This window comes from Marmota flaviventris, chromosome 1 (assembly GCF_047511675.1).
Source record: "Marmota flaviventris isolate mMarFla1 chromosome 1, mMarFla1.hap1, whole genome shotgun sequence".
NCBI lineage: Eukaryota > Metazoa > Chordata > Mammalia > Rodentia > Sciuridae > Marmota > Marmota flaviventris.
In genome coordinates this window covers 12071651-12085602 of record NC_092498.1, presented here as the reverse complement: position 1 = coordinate 12085602, position 13952 = coordinate 12071651, and positions in this window count along the sequence as shown.

Here is a 13952-nt window from a genome sequence, read left to right as displayed (position 1 = left end):
CTGGAAGCCCTTAAATAAATGTTCCTCCTCCCTAATTGTTCTGGTCAGGTCTTTTAGTGACAGCAACTAAGTAGCTGACTAAGACTGTGTGAAAAAATTTTAAACCCACAAAAGAGATCAATTAAAAATTTAAAAATCCGCATGGAAAAATTTTGGAAAAAATTAAAAATGAAATAACAAGTTGAAAGAATTTTTATAACGCTATTATAATAAAAGTTTATACTTCAACACATATAAAGCACTTTAAAAACAACAGGAAAAATCAACAAAAATTAAAAGAGAATATGCAAATAATATAAGTATGTAATTGACAGAAAAAGAAATATAAATGGCTTCTTAAACACAGGAAAGATAATTTAACCTAATTTATTATACGGGACATGCAAATTAAAACTCTGCTGAGACACCATTTCTAAACTATCCATTTGGCAAAACTCCTGAACTCTGAGTACATGCTCTTTCACCAAGTCATGGGGAAACCTGCTCTTACACATTGCTGATTGAGGTATAAATCACAGGCACAGTATGTATGGAGGGTAATTGGACAGTATCAGGTTTACTAACACATGCACCCTTTGATTCGGCAACACTCCCTGGGATCTTGGTGTACAGCACACCTCCTTGAGGGTCACAATGTGTGCCTCACCCTCTTGGACCTGCTGAGACTTGAGTCAGGTTACAGGTGCAAAAGCAATGCGAGGCGGTATAGGCAGATCATTATCAGGATCCGCAGTGTCTTTGGCTTGAAGTGAGTTCATCCCAGGGTCTGCAGAGGTGATCAATCTCCTCAAATAAGGGAGGAAGAGCTGCCGTAGAAGTGAAGACTGGGCAGAACTTGAGGGTTCATGTTTCCACCTCCACTGAAATCTACCCAGGTGTCTCCAGCTCTGTTTTCTGGGACCCACTCCTTCTGACTAATGCCCTAACTCTTTCAACAGACCCTGAAAGGTTGGGAGTTCAAGTGACACTGTAATTCAGCCACCCACACCGTAGATTTGGGTTTTATTTCCCAGAAATCTCAGACTTACAACCATAGGTGAAGAGACAGTTTCTATGACAGTCATAGAAGCTTTCTGGTCCTTTACCTGGATGCTGTGCTGGACTTTCCAAGACAGACACTCACTATTTATTGTCTCTCAGCTACTTTCTCTAGCAGAGAGTCACCAACCATGTCACCTGTAAAGCTGTCCACCTATGGCCTTTTCAATGTGTGGTTGAAGCACTAATTTTGAGATGACACTTTGTGGGGATAGGTTGCTGTCCTTAAAATATGGAATACACTTGAAACTAATGATATCATTTTGTGTGTTCTGTTCAACACTCAGAATACATGGGTCCAGGGAGCTGGGAGGGGAAGTGAAAGTGTCCGCTCACCCTATCTCCCAGGGACCTGCTTGGGAAATTTGTGCTTCTTATCCACACAGCATTAGGTTCTGTGGGCTTAGAGATCTTGACTCCCAGAGTTGGAAACACTCATAGAAAGAGATACAAGAAGAGTTTGATGACATTATGGACCCACCTGGTCATTTATTATGTTCTTCGTTCTGAAGTCCAGGAGGCAAGGTTGCCATATTGGTAGGAGTAATCTAAAATGATCTTAATCTGAAAATAGGGGCTGGGAGAAATATGTGAAGTACTCACGTGGCTATTGGGTCATCTATTGGCATTTTCATGGCCAGATCTACTGTAAATGTGAAAGTACAGCTCACACTGGTTTATAACAGTTTGGCAATCAGGGAGTAGATTTCTCAGGGACAAGGATCTGGGACCCTTCATCAGGAATGTCACCTAAATCAGCACAAGTGCTGGTTAAAGGTAAAGGAAATCTGGAGTGGGTAGCAAAAGATGATGATGTGTATTTATTATGGCCTCATGACCAACTGCTGCAGTGGAGGCTGAATACAGCTTGCTTCTTTGGACCTCTCCTTCTAGGCTTCTCCAGAAATTTCAACCAACTGGAATCCTGGAGAAGCGATGAGTGAGTGACAAGCGACAGAGTGAGAAGCGACAGAGTGAGCCTAATGTCAGGCAAAACCGAGTGGTCCAAAGGAGGATCACTCTTGGTATGACTTTCTTCTCCCAACCTACTTTACAAGGCTGATGTACTCACTGCTACCTACTGTTCTCTGTTCCCAAGGATGACTTTGATTGATGGAAGCCACTTCACCCAGAGAAACCTAAGAGATTGTTTCATCCTCTTCTTTGTGGGGGCTCTTGGCCATCGACTCTCTGATTCAGACTAATAAAACGCAGCTTCTTTGCATTTGAATGAGACAACTTCTGCAGTCAAAGTGAGTCTACATTGATCATAAAACTACTTTTTTCCCCCTTGGTTCACTGACACATCACTTAGTCCTCAAATTATCTACAGTTGTTATTACAGAGGGACAATTGCTGCCCTGTTTCTTCTAGATTTTAGCAAGAATTTATTCAACATCTAGATATGGAAGTCTAGGTGTGTCTTACCTAAGTGCACTGGGCATATGGAAGCAGGGCCTAAACACTCAAGAAACTCCCTCGGCAACTCACATGAACTAGTCGAGGAATACTAACCAGAGAGGAGCTAAAGAGACCATTAATCAAGTACTAATGGTTGATATTTGACCAAGACATCATTGTCTTGCATAATGATATTTTGCTGCAAATTTTGTTTGTTCAAATACCAGATATTGGAGTTTCCATTCACTTTGATAACAACCTATGGTTTGACATTTCTAAACATCACTATGGACTCTTCCCCAAGTTCCTGGATACCTGTGGTCTATATAGCTGGTGAAGAGAGGTGACCTGAAGATATAAAAACGTCACCAGAAAAAGTTCTGGAGCGAGAGGAGAGTTGTGGGGAGAATGAAGCCTCTGCAGTCACATCAGAACCCTGAGGCAGAGGCCGAGCCGGGAGTTGGCTTCTGTCACAGGCTTATAATAAATCTAAGTTTCAGTGGTCTGGATCACTGGTCTTGGTGACAGATAAAAGCTTTGGAAATGGCCTTTGCAGTTAGTAGCTAAATGCATTTTGAGCTTTAGTAAGCTGAGCTCACTGACATGCCATCTTTTAACTCTAAAGAAGACTGTCCTAGACCAGGATGATGGGAACCCAAGGCTGAGTGGCAGGGGACTGCGGCAGGATTCCTGTTCTTTATTTCTCTTCTCATAGATTAAAACTTTTTATAGAAGTTATGGAAAAAAATTATTTCAGATGCAATATTTGCATAGTATTATTCATTGTGTATTTGCTTAAGATGATAATTTTTCTTTTCCTTTTTTTTTTTTTTTTGGTACCGGGGATTGAACTCAGGGGTACTCAACCACTGAGCCTCATCCCCAGTCCTATTTTGCATTTTATTTAGAAACAGGGTCTCACTGAATTGGTTAATGCCTTGCAATTGCTGAGGCTGGCTTTGAACTCATGATCCTCCTGTCTCCCAAGCCACTGGGATTACAGGCATGTGCTACTGTCCCTGGCTAAAGGTGATGATTTTTTTAAAAAATATAAAACTACTCTTAAGCCACCAGATTATCAGAACTAAGGTACAATAATTTTTGAGAGCAACATGGGAATAAAATAAGGGATGGGGAATTTAACTTTTGAAGTCATTGGCTTTCTGCTCTGCTGACAAACTCCTTAGGGAGCTATGATTTGGGTCAATACCAAAGGCAGATCCATTCAGACCATAAGGACCGGATATAGGAAGACTACAGTATGTGCCAATTAGTGACACTTTTGTTAACAATGGGTTACAAATATGTGGTTATCCCTTAAGATTATAATGGATCTGAAATATTTTTATTGCTTAGTGGTATCATAGCACAAAGAATTACTTAGGTGTTTGTGGCAAGGCTGGTGTAAACAAACCTACTGTAAACAAACGTATTTGTAAACAAACATACTCATATAAAAGCATATAGAGCATATAATGTTAGGTACAGTACATAATACTTGATAATAATAATAAATTACTGTTACTGGCTTATGCATTTGCTATACTATATTTTAGTTGTTATTTTAGAGTGTACTCCTACTTATTAAGAAAGTTTATTATAAAACTTGGTGCCATGTTATGTCAACAGCAACCTCATGTATCTCATGTATACTATATCTCTTGATTGCATCAAGAGTTCATGTGACACAATCAACCCACACCATGCTGATCTGTTTGAGTGTACTCTTGGAGGTTCACACAACAATGAAACTGCCTAGTGACTCGGTTCTCATCCCTGTTGTTAAATGATCCATGTTTTATTTGTCCTTATTGTTAGGAAGTTTCAAATGGGCAAGAAAATCTTGTCCAAAGATTGAGAACAATAAGGCATTTAAGGTTCTAGCTCCAGGAATCTATAAGGAAGCTGGGGAAGAGCTACCATTCTCGAGTTAAAGCCAGACTTGCATTTGTGGAGTCTGTAACATTACATTTCACTGCACATGTGTACAAAACATTTTATTGCATGTATTATTGTGGTTGAGCTTTTACTGATCTCTCATTATTGTCATTGTTTTTGAAAAAACCACCACCAACCTTCATTAGTCAGACCAGATTTTCAAGGTCCCAACAAGAAAGACCAAAATATTTATGTATGTATAATGTATGTAAATTGAATGAAAAGGATCATAAAGATGAAAATGTAAACCTGCTTCTTAACATTCTTGAGCTAGATGCAAGATTTACTGCTTCTGTTATCTTAGCATTTATATAAAGAATTACCAACTCAGTCTGCTCAAATAACTAAATATTAAAAGCATGTGTACCAAAATATATGGTCACTCATTGTGATTATTTTAAAAAGGCAAATCAACTAACCTCAGTCATTGAACAAATATTTCCTTTGTGCCTCTATGTGGGGAACGTGGGGGCTGAAGAAAGTACAGTCCTTGTCCGTTGAGAGAACAACACATTTCTCTACAAGACCCAGGGCATTGTCTGAAACTGAAGCATGTGTTTAAGTGATTCAGACCTTAAACTGTGTTCTGCAAACATTCTTTGAGCAAATCTTTTTGAGACTCAGAAGATGAATAGCAACAAGTGCTTCGTGAGGAAAAATCAATGAGTCACAGCTCATGAAAGTATTTACAGGCACTGATGGGTGAAAAAAATCATAAACTTTATAACTTCTTAACCAGCTTTCTTTTAACTGGAGGAGAGAAGGGGTGGGGGGTGAGTAAAGGGGCCAGGGGAAGAAGGGGCACTGCAGAGTATCTTGGCTGTAAGGAACGTCAAGTCCTTCAGGTACGGGGAGCAGCTCAGCAGTTGCTTTGGGGAATGACATTTCAAGACCCCAGGAAGTCCTCACCAGCTGAGTGTGCCTTGCAGCCGTGGCAGGTGTGTGCACACATGCACATGCCCATGGGCCCTGCTGTCCCCAAGGGGAACCAATATGAAGCACTGGTCATCCCACAGCAAGGAGGACCTTAAAACCACAGAGGCTGAGGCAAGCGGCCCCTGTCCTAACACCCACAGCATACTCTCCTGGATAAAACCAAATGAAACCTTGAGGTGCATCCTTTCCTTCTCATCTTTGCATTCTCTATTCACACTCCTTTCCTTAAACTTCTGATTGGGTTTGACTGTCATGAACACAATCTGAAGAGTGAACTGTTTCCTAAGGGGGACTCTGCTCCTGGCCTGTTCTCTGCAGCCTGGGACGGCCCTTTGGTTGCTGTCTGTGACTCTCATGATCGGTCCATGTTGGTCTTGTGCTTGTTTTAGGGACTAGTATCGTTTCCCTCCTAGTATCTCCTGACCAGCCTGGTCCTTTAGCAACCTGTAGTAAAATCCAGTCCTGAGAAGTAAAATTGCCAAAGCCTTAAAGAAGCTTTCTTTGTTTTGCTTTCTGTTGACATTTGTCAAGGGTTTCCATGAACTAGGGAATTCTGTGAGGTCAGAATCTGAGAATTTGGAATAGGCTACTGAAGTCCCTCCAGTGGCTGATTCCCAAGATGCAAGTGGGGTTTGAATGCCTTAATGTGCTACACTTAGCATTCTACTAGGGACTCCCTCCTCCTCTCCAGAAACCAGCAAAACCTTGGGAAGGGAAGGATGACAGGTTCTTATTTTGGCCTCCATCTTGGAAATTGAAGGGTTTCTGAGGCATGAGACTTGTGAGGAGAACTCAATCAAATGGCACAAGGGCTTCAAGAATATGTTCCAATGTCTTGGAATCAAGACCTAAGTTTAAGTGTTAATTCTTTCTGTCTCCTTTTAATGTTGACTTTCAGAAGGTCGCCGTCTCCAGCGGTGCCCGCTATCCTGTCTGTAGGATGGGAGTGGAAGTTGCAATCCTCCGGTTGTCCTGGTGGAGGCGAGGTGGTTGTGCTGGTTATTGAGTGGCAGTGTGCATTTACAGAGGCAGGGAGGCAGGTGTGCTAGAAGGTTTAATTGGATCAATTAGTCAACATAGAGGATTTGCAGGAACACAGCGGTAACTAAGTCTTTAAAAGATCACTATGCTTCTCTGTAGAGTGGTGGGAACTTGAATACTGCTACCAGTTCTGCCCTGCTATGCCCATCCTTCAACCCCCCCATTCCAGATCAATCAGTTCTTGCTACTCTCCAATAACAGGTGCTTACAGGATGAAGCTATGGAGGTAGTTATTTAGTCTGCCTTAAATACATCTTAGTTAATTCCTGCTACTATAAGAAACTACCCAATGCGGAGCAATTTATAAACAGCAGAGATGAATTTCATCACAGTACTGAGGTGGGGAAGTCTAAGTCCAAGGCTCTGGAAAGTTTCCTGACTGATGGGGTCTGTTCCATAACTGGTGACTTCTCTCAGTGGCATCCTCACATGGTGGAAGAGATGAAAGAGTAAAAATGGTAAAAGAACAAAAGGCACAAGAGTGCTCTCTTCAACCTCTTTTATGGGGACATTAACCCAACTCTCATGACATCATCGCATCCTCTCAGTACGATCATCCTGAGGATCAAATTGCAACATAGGAATCCGAGGGGACAAACTTAGACCCTAGCGTCAGCACAAGTGATATATCAGTTTTAAAACTTGAATGTTCTTTATTTCTTTATTTATTTTTGGTATCAGGAATTGAACCCAGGGATGCTTAACCACTGAGTCACATCCCCAGCTCTTTTTAATATTTTCTTTAAAGACAGGGTCTTGCTAACTTGCTTAGAACCTCACTAAGTTCCTGAGGCTAGCTTTGAACTTGCCATCCTTCTGCTTTAGCCTCCTGAGCTGCTGGGATTTCAGGTGTGCGTCACTGCACCCGGGTTCTGTTCTTTTCTTTCCCTCCCTCCCTTCCTTCCTTCCTTCCTTCCTTCCTTCCTTTCTTTCTTTCTTTCGCAATATGTGATCATTGCAAAAAACTTGGAAAAAAAGAGTATTATAAACAGTTTTTTTATTGTCCAGAAATAATCACAGCACTCATCACTCGTCCCAGTCATCTTTCCTCATCTGGAATTGTGCTTACAGAGGAGCATTCCACAAAGTGTGCAATTCCAGCATAGCAAACACCAACACAATCTCACAAAACTAGGAAAATAAGTTTATATTTTTTTCTAAAATATGGTATGACCTTCAATGACAGGCACAGGAAGACGTTTCCATACATGTGGGAAGAGACTTTGAAATATAAAAATAAACGCAAAAGTATGAAAAATACCAAACAATGAGTAGAGAGCAAGACAATTCTTCCCATTTGATAGACAAAATCATCAATTTGTTTTCACAGATAGCAAAGTTTTAGGCCCACAAATAAAGGAAAGTAATGGTGTGAGATATGAAAAAAGTCATAATGCTTAGAAGTAAAAATATTTTATTAAATTAGTAACTAAGCATACTTTTATTATCATTTACAGCAATTTTAAATAGAACCAGGATGAAACAAACCTGGAGATGTTGTTTCAGAACTGCTTTACCACAGGGTGCTCTCCATTCTTAAACCCAGCAGGACAGTCTGGATATGCACAGAGTCTGAATATTTTTTTCCAAGAAAAGTTTTGATATATTTGCTCATTTTTTTTGCAATTCATATTGTGAAGTCTGTTGTTGTAAACATTCCAATTCTTCTCATCAAAGAGGCCATCACAGGCTGGTCCTACCCAAGGTTCTTGAAAAGCACTGTTCTCCATTATAACAGTATGTACCAAGAAGCATGCTTTCATGTATGTTGACTTTATGTTTGCATATAGACAAATGTTATGTTAGACTGTCCCAGACGCCATATTTGTTGACCGCCACTTTAGGAATCCGTGTTATGTTTACTTATTTTACATAATTTTGCATAGCTTTGCATCATTCAATGATCTCTCTCTCTTTGTCTCTCTCTCTCTTTCAATCTCTCTCTCTCTCTCTCTCTCTCTCTCTCTCTCTCTCTCACACACACACACACACACACACACACAAACAAAGCATAGGATTCAGAATGAAAATATCTAGCTAGAAAATCTCTCTCTAGCAAGCTTAAGGAAGGCACTTAAACTCTTTGAACATAAATTTTCTTATCTGTAATCATGGTAATTCCCATCTCACTGTTTGTTGACAGAATACGAAGTGATAATCAAGGTAAAGTGCTTAGCACAGTGCTTGACAGTGATAGTCATTTTATGTGTTGTTAGATTCTAAACAAGGATGAGATTTTCAAATTAAGATACCCTGGTGCCAATATCATATCTGAGTATCTAGATAACAAAATTATTTACAAAATTGTCTTAATTTTTAATTTAAATATTGGGGAACAATACAGAGATAAAAATATACTATATTTTTTTCTAAGCATTTTAAAAATTAATGGTCTGCACTATAGGCTTTAGAGATTGTTAAAGAGACTATATTAGTTTTCTGTTGCTGAATAATAAACTATGACAAACTCAATAACTTAAATGATATTTATTCATTGGCTCATATTTCTGTAGGTCAGCAGTCCAGGCTTTCCTTTGGCTTCTTCCTGCAGATTCATTCTTCCATTGGCTGCAGAAGATGATAGCTGGCAGCTAGAGATCATGCTTCCAGAGAAAGGAAAACTGTCTCCCTTGGTAGGGTTCATTTGACAAACTGTAGGGAAAACTTAGGTTGGCCCATGTGGGTATGATGTCCATTCCTGACCCAGTACTCTGGCCTGGAATTAAAATAATCTGTTGGTGAGGCTGGGTCACTGCCCACCATTGAATCATGACTGGAGAAGGGGACATGGTGAATGCGTTCTCGAATCCACCCTGGGGGCTATAGGTGGGTAGGGAGATGGAGAAGTCCAAAGGCAAAGTAGGATGCTGTAAGCTTGAACTGAGAATTAATTAGGTACCTGATGAAAGAATGTTATTAGGGTTAGGATAATCAATATGATGGTATAAATGTTCTCCATTCCTACAAATAATGAACCCATATGGTTTAAATAGTCTGAGAAATTATAAGTGTAACTAGTAAGTCTAGATTCGACAAATTTATGATTATCAGACAAATCATTGTTAACTTCTAATTTCCAAATTACAATGGTCGATGCCTCTACCACAGACTCCTGTTCCTCACTGCGCTGGTCTATATCCACTGTAAAACGTTTACCAAATTATTTCTTCTAGAATGGGGAAGGCGAGTTTCTGATATTCTATGTTTTAGTCAGCTTTTTCACTGTTGCAACAAAAAGACCTACAGGAACAATCAGAGGAGGAAAAGTTTATTTGGGGGCTCATGGCTTTAGAGGTGTCAGTCCATTGACAGCTGGCTCCATTCCTCAGGGCCTAAGGTGAGGCAGAATATCATGGCAGAAGAGTGTGGCTGAGGAAAACAGCTGGGGACATGGCACCAGGAAGTACAGTCAGGGAGAGCACGCCCTATGACAGACAAAATATATACCCCCAAGGCATGCCCCTATCAACCCACCTTCTGCAGCCACACCCCACCTGCCTACAGTTCCCACTCAGTTAATCCACTGATGGGAATTAACACCCTGAATAAGTCAAAACTCATAACCCAATCATTTCACCTCTAAACTTTCTTGGGTTGTGTTATGCATGAGCTTTTGGGGGACACCTCACATCCAAACCGTAAGAGTCTACATGTTTTCATGTAACAGGTACCGCATGGCATACTCTTCCTCAGGTCCACCTCTCCTGTTGATAGCATATCCAGGAGGTTGTCTGAAGGAACCTTCATGGGATGGCCCCTGTGAGACCACCAGCACCTACCTATATGGAAGGGGCTGTGTCCCAATGCACTCCAGTCACCAGTTCCCGTGATGAAAGAGCAATGCTGACTCTCTGCAGAGGTGATAAAATTCTCGTCTTCAGCTGAAGTACCAAAAGCACCCTGTCCTTGACTGGGCCCAGAGAGACACAAAAGCAAAAATAAATTTGTTCCAATGTAGAATTTTCTTTCTTTGATTGATAAATTTTCAAAAATGACTTTCTGTAAACTTCAGGATATAGTTGAAATATGGTATAAGGGCATATCCCCTACTTTGTACCCTGGCTCCAATTTACCCCTCGGGCATCAACTTTTGACATATGCCCTCTCCTTCCCCTGCTTACACAACCTCTCCTCGTGTCTTGCCATTGTGAAAAAGCTTGAGATATCTCACTTCCTGTGCTTTTTTCTTGTCATGATCTTTCTGCCTTTGTCTACTCCCCTCCCTTTCTATCCTCAATTGCTTTGCTAGATCCTATGTGAAATGCAAGATTCAAGTTAAGCATTTCATCTTCTTGCAAGACCTCCCAATGTCCACCCTCTCTCACCTTTTCCCCTCTACACCTCATCAGATTTTGTGCCTGTTTAATGCTCTGCAGAGGCAAGATATTGTAATGGTGAAGAATACAGGCTGTGTAGGCAGGTTGACTGCACTGGAATCCTAGCTCTGCCACCTTGTGTAGATACAACTATAAGAAGTTCTGTCAATGCTCAGAACTTCCCAAATTTGAACAGTAGGACCCTTAGAGGCAGAACCTCGGTGTCTTTTTGATATGTCTATCATTTTTAAACAGCTCTTTAAAAGTCACAACTCATGTACAATCATCCATCATCATTTTATTTCTTTTAATTGTCAAATAGCATTGTAGTTCATGCTGTACCACAATTTGTTCATCTGATCATCCATTGGGGAACACACATTCAGGTTGTTTCTACTTTTCAGTGCTAGTGTGAACAATGCTTGTATGCACATTCTGGTACTAGTTTCTGTGTGGACATGTTTTCACTTTCCTTGGGTGTACACGGAGGCATAGAATTTCTGAATCTTGTGATCTCTCCATACTTAACATTTTAAGGAGCTGCATCCCAAACACTTAGGCAAAGCTGCAGCACTATTTTATAGTCCCCCAGCTGTGTAGGCCATCTGTTTTCTTCTCATCCTTGCCAACACTCATTGCTTCTCTTTTTGGGTTTAGCCACCCCAGTGGATGTGAAGTGGTGTCTTGTGATTTTGATTTGCATTTCTCTAGTGACCAACAACCATGGAACATCTGCTGTTGTGCTTATTGGCCATTTTCTATATTGTCTTTGGAGAACTTTCTGCTCAATTCATTTGACCATTTTTCAACTAGGTTACTTTCTGTTGTTGTTGTTGTTGAATTGTTCCTTACATTCTTAGATGCGGATTCCTCATCAGATATGTGATTTGTGAATATTTTCTCCCATTATGTGTTTGCTTTTCACTTTGTGGATGGTATTCTTTGAAACATAGACATTGTTAACTTTGGTGAAATCCAACTTACCTATGTTTTCTTTAGATACTTGTACTTTCGGTGTCAATCTAAGAAGGCTTTGCATAACCAAAGGTCATGAAGATTTACTCCTATAATTTCTTTTAAGAACTTTATAGTTTTTAGTGGTCACATTTAGAGCTATGATCCGCTTTAAGCTAAAGTTTTGGTGTGACATGAAGAAGGGGTTCAACTTCATTTTTTCATATGTGGACATCTAACTGTCCAGCATCATTTTTGAAATCAAAGTATTAATATACTTAAAGCACTTAGAATGGTGTATGGGGATGTCTAGCAGCTCTAAATACAAATTAGTGATCATTGTTTTATTTTTTATCACACTGAATGTCTGCTTGTATTTCTCCCTCAAGAGATGATCTTAGGGCTGGGGCTGTAGCTCAGTGGTAGAGCGCTTGCTTAGCATGTGTGAGGCACTGGGCTCGAATCTCAGCATCACATAAAAATAAATAAAAAAAGGTGTTGTGTCCATCTGTAACTAAATTTTTTTTTTTTTTAAAAAGAGCTGATCTTAATCTTTGTGCTTGTGTGCCTGATCTAGTGCCTGACAGGCAGTATGTGATGATGGATTGTGTCGAGTGGATGGAGAAGTGGGTCTCTTCTGGGATAATCAGTGGGGAAATCAATGGAGAGGGGTCAGTCTCGACCCTGATGATTCTGTGCTAGACTGTCTTCTTCAGGCCTCTCCACAGAGAACTTTGCATATAACCTTGGGTGCAAATCACCTTGGAGATCTAGAATCTCCTTGCATATTTTTCATTCCAGCATTGGCTTGCCCACCCTGATGTTTCCTCTTCCCTTTGTCCCTGAGTCGGAGCTCAGGGAAGCATGTCTTGCTGGTGCTAAATTTCAGCCAATATTTGTTTTTCAACCCTTAGAACTTGAAGGTGCAAGGCTTGCTCCCAGCCCTGGACAGTGTTTATGTTCCTTCCCTTGATGATCTCATCTACTTAATGGCTTTAAATATCATGTAAAGCGTTGCTCACTCCCAAACCTGTTACTCCTGCCTTAGCTCTTCACTGACACCAGACTTACTTATCAATTGTCTCCCTCATGTATCTATCTAACAGGCATCTCAAATGCAGCGTGACCCAAACAGATATTTTCCCACAAGTACGTTCTTCTCCTAGTGTTCCTCAGCTCAGTAAATGACTCCATAAAGTTTCTCTGGTTTTTGAAGCCAAAACCTTAGAATTCATGCTTGATTTTCTTCTGCCTCTTACTCTTGTTTACCAGATAATTATATTGAATTTACCTTCAAAATATGCCAGCATCTTGTCACTTCTTCACCTGACAACAGGCTACCATTTGCTTGAACGTGGCCTAATGATTGCTCTCTTCCATCTCTGTCTGCCCCAATTCTATTATCTACACAATATCCCAGAGGATCCATTTAAAAAGAAAAATTAAATCATCTTACTCCTTTGTTTAAAACCCTCAAATGTCTTTTAATTACACCAGAATAATATCCCAACTTCTTCCCAGCACCAACACAACTTTCTTGATCTTACTTTTTAAAATAGCACAGTGGTAAACGTTGTGACTTCTACCAGGTGTAATTTAATATTTCATGACATTAGATTTCTGCCAGTTCACTATATTCAGATTTTCAAAGGAAATGGACATAAGACTGTTCTAAACTTTTGAAATCCTTTAGCAAAATGAGAGTTGAGGCACTTAAGGAGGGAGGGTTTTTCAAGGACAAATATTTGGAAAAGGCTGTGCCGAGTCCCATTCTACATCCCGCTGAGAGGAAGACAAGGAATTCTTCCTCCTCCCCTCAAAACTAGAGTTAGTCAGGAGCTCTTTGGGGACACTACCAAGGCTTACAGTGTCATTGAACCAGCTGGCAGGCATAGAGGACTGGGTCTTCTGCCTAGGGGATTTAGAGAATGATGGACAGGCTGGCTAAGTTGGGGGACAGGGTCAGGAGTGTGCAGCTATATTGAAACCTTTGGGGTAGGGTTAGGAGGCCAGCCGCGGACCATGAGGGAGTGCTGTGGTCTGAATGTCCCCCAGATTCGTGTATTAACACTTAATGTTCAATGTGACAGTATTAAGAGTTGGGGCCTTGAGAAGGGTGATTAGTTCATGAGTGCTCTGCCCTCATGGATGGAGTTAAGCCCTTGTAAAGGGGGCAGAGAGAGCTAGGTTTGTTCCTCTTTGCCTCTCTGCCTTCCCCATGTGAAGACACAGCAGGAGGTGGCGTGTCTGAGACAGAGCAGCCCTCACCAGACATTGAATCTGCTAGCATTGATCTTGGACTCTTAGCCCCTAGAACTGTCCTTGTAA